This window comes from Octopus bimaculoides, chromosome 3, assembly GCF_046866305.1.
Source record: "Octopus bimaculoides isolate indiv1 chromosome 3, ASM4686630v1, whole genome shotgun sequence".
Classification (NCBI taxonomy): Eukaryota; Metazoa; Mollusca; class Cephalopoda; order Octopoda; family Octopodidae; genus Octopus; species Octopus bimaculoides.
Genome location: NC_142930.1, coordinates 71033232 through 71043840, shown reverse-complemented (window position 1 = coordinate 71043840; position 10609 = coordinate 71033232).

The following is a 10609-nucleotide window of genomic DNA, read 5'->3' as shown; positions in this document are numbered from 1 at the left end:
CTGCGCTTCATCCCACTCACTCCATCCTGCAAGGAATTTCAAACCCGTGCTGATGTCCACAGCTTTGTGCGCCGCGTTAGGTTGGGTGCGCTTTTCCATAACACACCACCCGCACCCAACGAGGACTGCTTCACTGACCTGGGCCGACGACCATCCCAGTGGACGCCTGCTCCTGGCCAGTTCCAGGCAGTTGATCTTTTCGCGGGCGCCTGCCAACGCGCTGTGGGCCGGTTTAACTTTTCCAGGCGTCCATCTCGACTCAACATCTCCCCAGCCGAACTCTCGGCCCTTCGATCCCTCCGACGCCGCACGGACATCATCATAAAACCGGCTGATAAGGGTGGAGCCGTGGTAGTATGGCGCGCGGACCTCTACGAGGCCGAAGCTCTCCGTCAACTTCGAGATACCTCATTCTACCGCCCTCTGCCCTCCGACCCCACGCCCAGCTACCAACAGACTGTGTCCTCCACTATCCATGACCTCATCCTCTCCTCCCATCTCCCCGCCACCGCCTCCAACCTTATTGTTCGTACCCCACGCACCCCCACCATTTACTTCCTCCCCAAGATCCATAAACCGAACAACCCTGGCCGCCCCATCGTCTCCGCCTGCAACTGCCCCACCGAGCTTATCTCAAAATACCTAGACCGGGTCCTCGCCCCCCTAGTGGCTTCTCTCCCTTCCCACATTCATGACACTAACCACGCGCTTCGTCTATTCAACTCTTTCTCTTTCCCTCCCGGCCCTTCTAAGCTTCTCTTCACTCTAGACATCCAGAGCCTCTATACAGTGATCCCCCACGACGAGGGGCTGTGTGCCCTGAAGTTTTTTCTAGACCAACGCCCCAACCCACAACCCGACACCTCCACACTCATTCGTCTGGCCGAACTTATCCTATCTCTCAACTGCTTCTCGTTCGCGGGAGATATCTACCAGCAATTCTCGGGAGTGGCCATGGGGACGAGAATGGGCCCCAACTACGCGAACCTCTTCGTTGGTTATGTTGAGGCCCAAATATTCTCCAGTTTCACTGGTCCCACTCCCGAACTATACGGTCGGTATATCGACGACTGTATCGGTGCCACCTCTCTCTCCCGCGAACATCTTGACTCGTTCCTCTCTTTCGTTCAATCTTTCCATCCTGCCCTCCACTTCTCCTGTACTGTCTCTGACACCTCTGTCCCCTTTCTCGACATTTCGGTCAGCATCCTCCACTCCGCCCTTAGCACCTCCATCCACTACAAACACACAGACTCACACTCCTATCTCAACTTCTCCTCCTCCCACCCTAGACACACAAAACTTTCCATCCCCTATTCCCAATTCCTCCGTCTACGCAGACTTTGTAGCGACAGCCATGACTTTGAGACTCAGTCTCAACTCATGGCTCACCACTTTAGCCTGCGTGGATATCCACCCACCACCATCCACACCGCCCTTGCCAGAGCACGTTCTGTGGACCGTGCATCTGCTCTCTCCCCCCGAACCCGCCCTGCCGTTTCCCGCCTCCCTTTTCCCCTCACCTACCATCCCACCACCCTACCCCTCCAACGCTCCATTCTCCGAGCTTTTCGGCGCCTCCAGTCCGACCCCTCCACCTCCCACATCTTCCCTAATCGACCCCTCCCCTCCTTCAAACGAGCCCACAACCTACGGGACCTCTTGGTCCACAGCTTCTTCCCCAACCCAACCTCCCAACCTGGCTCTTTCCCCTGCTCCCGTCCACGCTGCCGCACTTGCCCTTACCTCTCCAACACCACCCTCCTCACCAGCACCCATCACCGACCCTATCGCATCACCGACTCCTTCACCTGCACGTCTACCAACATCATATATTGCCTCTCCTGCTCTCTCTGCCAATCCCTGTACATCGGACAAACGGGGCGGCGCCTGGCCGACCGATTCGCGGAACACCTCCGAGATATCAACGTCGGCAATGACACCCCGGTGTCACGCCACTTCCGTTCTGCCGGCCACTCCTTGCGGCAACACCTGTCGGTGTTTGGATTGTCCATGCACAGGGGCCATCCGGACTCCCGTTTGCACCGTGAACAGGGATTAATCTTCTATCTTCGCTCCTTTGCGCCACATGGGCTCAACTCCCCTCCACTCTTCATCTAACCCCCTCCTCCTGTCTCTCTCCCCCACCCTCCCTCCTACCACCCATCTCTCCCCTCCCCCACCTCCTGCTCCGACTCCTACTTCTTTGTACCTCTCTTCATACTTCTCTCCACTCCCACTTCTCTTCACCCCTACTCTTTCTCTCCTCTCTCTTACTCTCTCTCACTCTCTTCTCTCGTACTTCCCCCCCCCCTCTCCCGTACCCCCCCCCTCTCTCACTCTTACTCTCTACACTCTTACTCTCCTACTCTCTACACTCTTACTCTCTTACTCTCTCACCCTTACTCTCTACACTCTTACTCTCTTACTCTCTCACCCTTACTCTCTCACTCTCTTCCCCTCTCTCTCACTCTCTTTCTCTTCCTTTCTTCTTCCCCCCCATACCCCTCTTCCCTCTCTCTCACTCTCTTTCTCTTCCTCTCTTTCTCTTCCTCTCTTTCTCCCCCCATACCTACCTTCCCCCTCTCTCAATCCCCCTTCCCTCTCTTATACCCACCCTCTCTCCTCTCTTCCTCTCCCCTCCCATACCCATCTTCCCCCTCTCTTACATCCACCTTCCCCTTCTCCCTCCTCGTCAACACCCCTCATAAGCTCATCCCACCACACCCCAACACACTCCTACTCTACCTTCCCACTCCACCCCATCCAATTCCTTACACCCACCACCCACCCCTACCCACATACCCCACCCTACCCACATACCCCTACCTCTACCCCACACTCCACCCATGCCTTCCCCACCTCCCAACACCCTCACATCACACCACACCAATACCCTTGCATCACACCACGCACACCACACCAATACCCTCGCATCACACCACGCACACACTACAACTGACCAACTACTTTCTTCCTTTCTCCCTTCCCCCATTTTCACACTACATACGTCAAGATCACCAGCAGTCTACCTCCCACACACAGCCCCTCGTTCCCGATCACCGTTTGTTATCTCCCCCTTTCTTAGCTCTCCTGAAATAAGAATTTCTCACTTCCGGTCAGTCATTGTTATGATCGGCCATTATTATGATTGACCGTTGACTGAACACTATTCAATTTTTTTTCTCCGTGTTTTTCTCCTTGTCTCCGTATTCTTTCTGTTGAAGAGCGTAGCTCGAAACGTCAAAGACTTTCCGTATTCCCGAGCGTCATACTAATATATACTTTTGTTATTTACACCACCTGTCCTCGTCTGTTGTTATTTTTTGTATATTCTCCTATATATATATATATATATATATATATATATATATATATATATATATATATATATATATATGGCTGTATGAGTTATAGGTTAAACAACCATCCAAGGAATAATAAATATCCAATAGCCTACTGGATATATACCTATGTATTTATATCCAAATGCTTATTGTTGTAAGGCAATAGCACAATTGAATAATAGGTATTAGTGAGGGTAAACAAACATTTACCCAGAATTTATAAGGCAAAGAAGAATATGGAGAAGATAATTAATCGACAAACATCAGCCTGCAAACATCAATTGGATCTATTTATTAATTACAATCATATGTATAAATAAATTAGAATAAATGAGTGAATAATACTATAATCTTACATCTGTTTCTACTTTGGAGGTCAATCCCGTCAAAGTTGACACCTCATACCAATACTATACAGAGATTTTACACAGGTTGAACAAAAATTGGACAGAGGTTGGACAATAATTGAGGCCCAAAGCTTTATCGGAAAGTCCATAATGGTAAGAATAAAACATGTGGAGAAGTAATTTAAATAATAAAATAATAAAAATAGTAGTTTGTTTCCCAATCACATGATTCCAGGTTCAGTCCCACTGACGTTGGTAACTGAAGAATTTTTAATAGTTCTCAAACAATTGTCTCTTTATATACCTCCACCTAGTTTTGAAAAATGTTTGTGTAATTTATTTAGGAGGAATAAAGCAGTATGGTCTGTGACTTGTGCTGAATCCGAAGAGCCCATTGTAATATCGAAGTTATTGATACTAGATTTTTTTTATCTCGAAGCAAAATTTAACATATGTGGATTCCTCACTATCCACTCAGCATAGCTAAACGTCAATTACTCTCTATTCACTCCCATTTATTCATCGTTCACTTACCTCTTTCTTTATCTCTCACCTGTTATATTCCCCACTTTACACTCCTATATTTTTCCCTCCCTTCTCTATCTCTCAACTGTATTTTAAATATGTTTCAAATATTTCAAATATTTATTTTTGATATTTAATATTTAAGAATATTTCGAATATCTTTTAGATATTTTACCTGTATATATTAATTTTCCATTTTATATTACATATTTTAAAATTATATATATTTTAAAAATTACATATCTTAAATAATGTTATATTTTTATATATTTTATATTTTAGACTTTATATTACAACTTACTTCTGTTTTAGTCTACAAATCACTTGTTATGCCTCTCTCTCTCTCTCTCTCTCTCTCTCTTTCTTTCTTTCTTTCTCTTCTTCTTCTTTCTTAATTTCGTCAAGTCAGAGCGTGAGAGTAAACTTTTCTCTTGTGTTGCTATCTTCTTTGATTCGTGTTTGCCTTTTAACGACGCCTGCTCGATGCCGCAGTGTTAGTGCAATATTTGAGATTGTTACTGTGGTATGGTGTGTGGTCTAGCTATTGTTGTTAATAATGACATGACGCAAGCAATTGTAGGGCCTGTTCACTCGGTAATTAATTTATCGACCCTCGAAAGGCAAAGTCAAATTTGAACTCAGAACGTAAAGAGCCAGAAGAAATGTTGCTAAATATTTTGCCTGATGCGTTAAGGATTCTGCCAGTTGGCTGCTTTCATTATTGTTAATTATAGTAGTGTTCTTTATGTTTTCCAGTTTCATGTTTCTGTGATTTATATATGTATTTATTTATTTGTTGCCATTTCCTTGTGTAGTTATTTGATGCGGATGCGTCTATAATTATTTGTTCCAGTGTTTGTACTACACGGTGCCCATGTTGTCGATTGCAGTATTGTTGAAATCCGAAAACATTGATTCTGTTTTCTCATGGTTGGAGACACGTCAGGTCGATGTTTAGCGTAGCCTATGCGTGTGTATGAGTGTTCATGTGTGTGCGTATGTTGTGCGCGCGCGCGTGTTTATTGATTTGTCCTGGTCATCGCTCATAAAATAAAGCTATAGCGAGTTTAACCACAACAGGGAACTACAGAGTCGGTTTAACCACTACAGGGAACCACAGAGCGAGTGCTCCAAATATTGAATACAATTAGCGGATTATCTATCAGCTTCCTGACATGCAATGGTTTATCTTAAGGTACGCGTAATATGGAAAGTTAACATTTCCTGTATGGTCCAATGTGTGTCATAATCCTGTTGTTGGTAGAGTCGCTGCTGCTGGAGTTTATTCCCACCATCTTTGATTGGCGACAGTTACAATAGATGACCTTCCAACAGGAAAACAATACGTCTTTTTGCATATCTAGGACTACATTGTGCAAAGTATTTTTTTTCTGTAATTCTAAGGGTTAGATTTGAGGGAGATTTGACTGCAATTGAAGCTAAGTCAAGCGACAACGTGTAGTTTCCTTCGTTGGCTTCATACATTGTCATTGCCAAGTTCTTCCTGAATCCTATCAATTGCTCTTCTACACATTTAATGGTATGTTTCCGATTATAGAGTTCGGACTAATTAAGTTCTTCATACATTTGTTAATTTTGTATGTGATTTTGTTTCTCTGCATTTATAGGGGCGTATATACGTGATCATAGTTTTCTGCGATGTTGTGATATAAACGTGTTCGGTGTTTGGGATGGTTGTATATAAATACTAAGAATGGCAAAATCTGTCGGAGATTGTAACAGTGGAGTGTATCAATGACACAAGAACAATGAATGGGTCGTAACTTATGTGCATCTTATAGTACACTGAATCTATGGCAACCTGTCGCCTCTGATGTAAGCTGTTGACGGTAAAATCTTTGGAGGCATCAGCTTCATTAACTACGATGATCTGACAGTTTTTTTCTTTTGGATTGAGTTTGGTTGGTTATGCTGTGTTAAGAAAACATCTGCAATGAACAGCTATACGCTATTGGACCTGCCCTTTATAGCCATTTTTCTTCTATTCTCAGCGTCTGTCTGATATTAATTACTACTTCATGCTTCCTGGCAGCTTTGTTACATATGTTACATGCCATTCTCGCGAACTTGCTCTTTTACGGTTACACATAGAATTTCAGGTTTCATTTTAGTATCCCGCTTATAGTTTTTAAAGTGCGATTCAAAGTTTGATGAAATGCTATTCATTGATAAACCCATTGATTTGCATGTTTTGGCTCAATTATCGTCCAGTCATCAACGTAAAGTACCATTTATCCAACTTCTATAGTTAAGTGGCTACTGCACAGACATTCACATCTGCAGATAGAACAGCTGAAACATTAACAAATAAGATTTTTCATTGAAGTAACTTTTGGAATAAGTTTACTGCTTCTTGTGTATGGTCTTAAACTGCGTTTTGAGGTAGCGTTTAAGATAAAGTCAGGAGTGCTGTCTTTTTTTTTGTCGGTTCTCATATGATAGTATGCAAATAAAAATATTAATATACTATTGGGTACTGAAAAATACCTAAATTTTACGTAAAAGAAAATGCAGGAATATCAGTTAATTAGGATTTTACTCAACACATTCTCCTCTTTAGATTCACACTTAATGTAGTGATCCTTCAGTTTTTCTAAGCCCTGTCAAAGAACTCGAAAGGTTGAGCTTCCAGCCAGGCCTTTCGTGATACCCTTAAAGCCAGGAACGTTTCAACACTTCACGTTTATATATATATATATATATATATATATATATATATATATATATATGTGTGTGTGTGTGTGTGTGTGTGTGTGTGTGTGTTTGTGTGTGTGTGTGTGTGTGCGTGCGTGTGCGTGCGTGTGTGCGTATTTGTGTGTGTGTTTGTGTGTGCGCGTGTATGTATGTATGTATGTATGTATGTATGTATGTATGGAATACAGCTGCCAATAACATCTGTTGTTCAGTTACCAATCCTGTACTCAGAGAGGACGAAGACGTTAAATGACCGAAACAAGTAAAAGATAAAAGATATATATATATATGCACCAGCATGACCGCAGCCACTTGGCTGAAACACATAAATAAATAAATAAATATATATATATATATATATATATATATATTCCTATTTATTCTGTACGTATCAATTTGAGTAACTACAAAACTATTTATTGAAATATGTACATAGTTTTGTAGCTGTATGATATCTCTCTTTTGGTATTATACTATGATTTTTGCATGTCTGTTAAATCTCATCTAGATATGTAACTTGGATAAATACTGATATCTTATTCGTCAGAAGTGAAGAAAATCAAAGACATGAAAAAAGTGAAGACAGAAAATGTCTCACTATAATTTTAAAGATTTCGAGAAAAATAAAATTGCCAGCGGTGCAAAGGAAGAAAATCTTTAAACTAACCGTTTTCAACCCAAGCAATTATTCGTCGCGTCACGTGTTTATGTATTATATGCCCTCCTATCATTTTTTTTTTTTCCTGAATTGTAAAGCAACTGAGTAATGATTAGAAAGAAAATATGATAAAACTATTGGTGAGAAAGGAAATATGATAAAACTGTTGTTGTGTCTTGTTTTGTGAGAGGGAAAGATTTAGAGTGTATAAGACTGTATCGTTATGGCATTGATGTTAGCGTTGGTGGGTGTGTAAAATATCAGTAGCGAAAGCAATAAACTTTTAGAAGAAGGAAAAAAAACGCACATTTTTAAACAATATAATTTCTATTCATTAATATCGACGTAAAAAAAAATGGCGGAACCTTTAATTTCCTAACAGAAAAATCAAAACGTTTATAAACATGGTTATGACAATGCTTCTCGGTTCGGTGCCGAATCAACAAACAACGGTTGTGGCGAGGATGGGAGAAGAATATCAAAAAGCCTATAATTTCAGGGTAGGAAAGGCTGTCAGATATACAGTAATTTGAAACATTTCATAGCCGACAGAGGAGAGAGGCCAACAATACATTAAAAATTTCAGACACACTTACACATTGACATGTTCCTTTGTGTGTGTTTGTAGGTGGGACTATATACATTTCCGTGTTTCTTGCTCCTGTTTGTAGTAAATTTGTGCATTTATTCATATGCGTTCATGTACGTCTCTCTGTATGTAAGATATACATACATACATACATATATATATATATATATATATATATATATATATATATATACATATATATATATATATATATATATATATATTATATATATATGTATATATATATATATATATATATATATATATATATATATATATATATATATATATATATATATATATATATATGTATGTATGTATATATATATATGTATATATATATATATATATATATATATATATATATATATATATATATATATATATATACATATATATATATATATACATATATATATATATATATATATATATATATATATATATATATACTTTATTTAAAAGCAGCAGAAATATAACAAAAAAAACGTTACTCTGAGTTTCACGTTCCCGTTCATCGGACAGTTTTGTTAGAAATGGAGAAAGGATAACAATGCAATCGAAAGTAATATAAAATTTAAAACACATGCATTCGTTTGATTGGTTGTTTCAAATAAGGGCCATGGATTGGTCGTTTCAATTAACGGTCAAGGATGCGTAATGCACAGACCAAATAAATTTAATACAGATTCTTCGATATTTTTTTAATAGGGTGAATCTGTATTGAATTTATTTGGTCTGTGAATTACGCATCATTGACCGTTAATTTAAACGACCAATCCATGGCCCTTATTTGAAACAACCAATCAAACGAATTCATGTGTTTTAAATTTTATATTACTTTCGATTGCATTGTTATCCTTTCTCCATTTCTAACAAAACTGTCCGATGAACGGGAACGTGAAACTCAGAGTAACTGTTTTTTTGTTATATTTCTGCTGTTTTTAAATAAAGCATATTACTCTACCTCTGGTATTTGAGTACTCTTTTTTCCACCTTGTTGCACATTTCATGTGCTTACTCCGGTATATATATATATATATATATATATATATATATATATATATATATATATATATATATAAATATATACTAGCAGAGATACCCGGCGTTGCTCGGGATTAAAATGGCATAGTTTGTATATAATATATTACAGTTATGTTGAAACATAACTGTTGCCTATGTGGTAAGAAGTTTGCTTCCCAACCACATGGTTTCAGGTTCAGTCCCACTGTGTGACACTTTGAACAAGTGTCTTCTACTTGTGAATGCTGAGCTAATTCGTTTAAGCAGCATGATATGCATCCGTTTGGAGTATTTCAGGCCCTAACCTGAAAATTGGAAAATTGGAGGTGGGGGGTTATGTGATTTTTGAACGCGCCGAAAAGCTGTCAGTGTATATATTCTCTTTTGCAGCAGTCCTTGCTGTGTCTAGCACGACCCATCATCTGAAATTTTAACACCTACTTCAGGCTTATTATCCTACATCACTCATAAAGTAAATTTGGAGGAACTGTGGTTGTTCATTTGTGGGTAACAAGGAACCAATGAGGCAATAGGCTTGCCCTTGAACTTTGACGTCGGCGTAAATTCATGTTTATCTATCTTCGTAGATGCACCAAACGATGTCATTTGGTGCAGAGTTGTCTGATATTGTTCAGAAAATCCTTTGACTGGATGGAAGTGCCTTCTAGAAGATCCATAAGAGGTTGAGAAGGAGCTGGTAGTGCTGACAATGTTACCTGACCGCCTGAGCAGCACATTCCATTTGTTTCACTTGAAAATTTTAAAGCTCTACAGAAACGACAATCTGTGTTTAGCACACCAATTTGGACAGAGCTATCATTTTTAAAAGAATGGGACGGATCATATCTGAAAACAGCTTCAGGGGTTGTAAAGAACGAATTTGTACGTAGTCTGTTTCTGAGAGCTATTCTACTGGACCTCTGTCTAATCATTAAAATATTGATTTAATGATCCAGCATTAAGTGCTGCAACATGCATTTGCTGATCTTGAGAAAATCTCATCTCTCTTCAAACTCTTGCCTTCGGTTTTCTACAACCCTCCTTGTTTTATACTTGTTTCTGGAGAGATTGCCTTTTTTCTGTGTTTTTCCCGCTCATTCCGTAATAATTTATTTGAAGAGAGCAGAAATTGAAAGAAGAGAAAGCGAAAAGTACAGAGAAAGAAAGTGAAAGATGTATTTACGTCTATATGAAATGGACGCGTGTGTGTGTGTGTGTGTGCGCGCGCGTGTATGTGTGAGACAGAGAGAGAGAGAGAGAGAGAGACAGAGAGAGAGAAAGAGAATGAAAAGAGAGATAGAGTGAGTGAGTGAAGGTGTGTGTCGTGATGATTGATGTCTTTAAGGTACACACACATATAGAAAATGTGACGTCATCGTATAAAATGCCCTGGTCTCTCAAG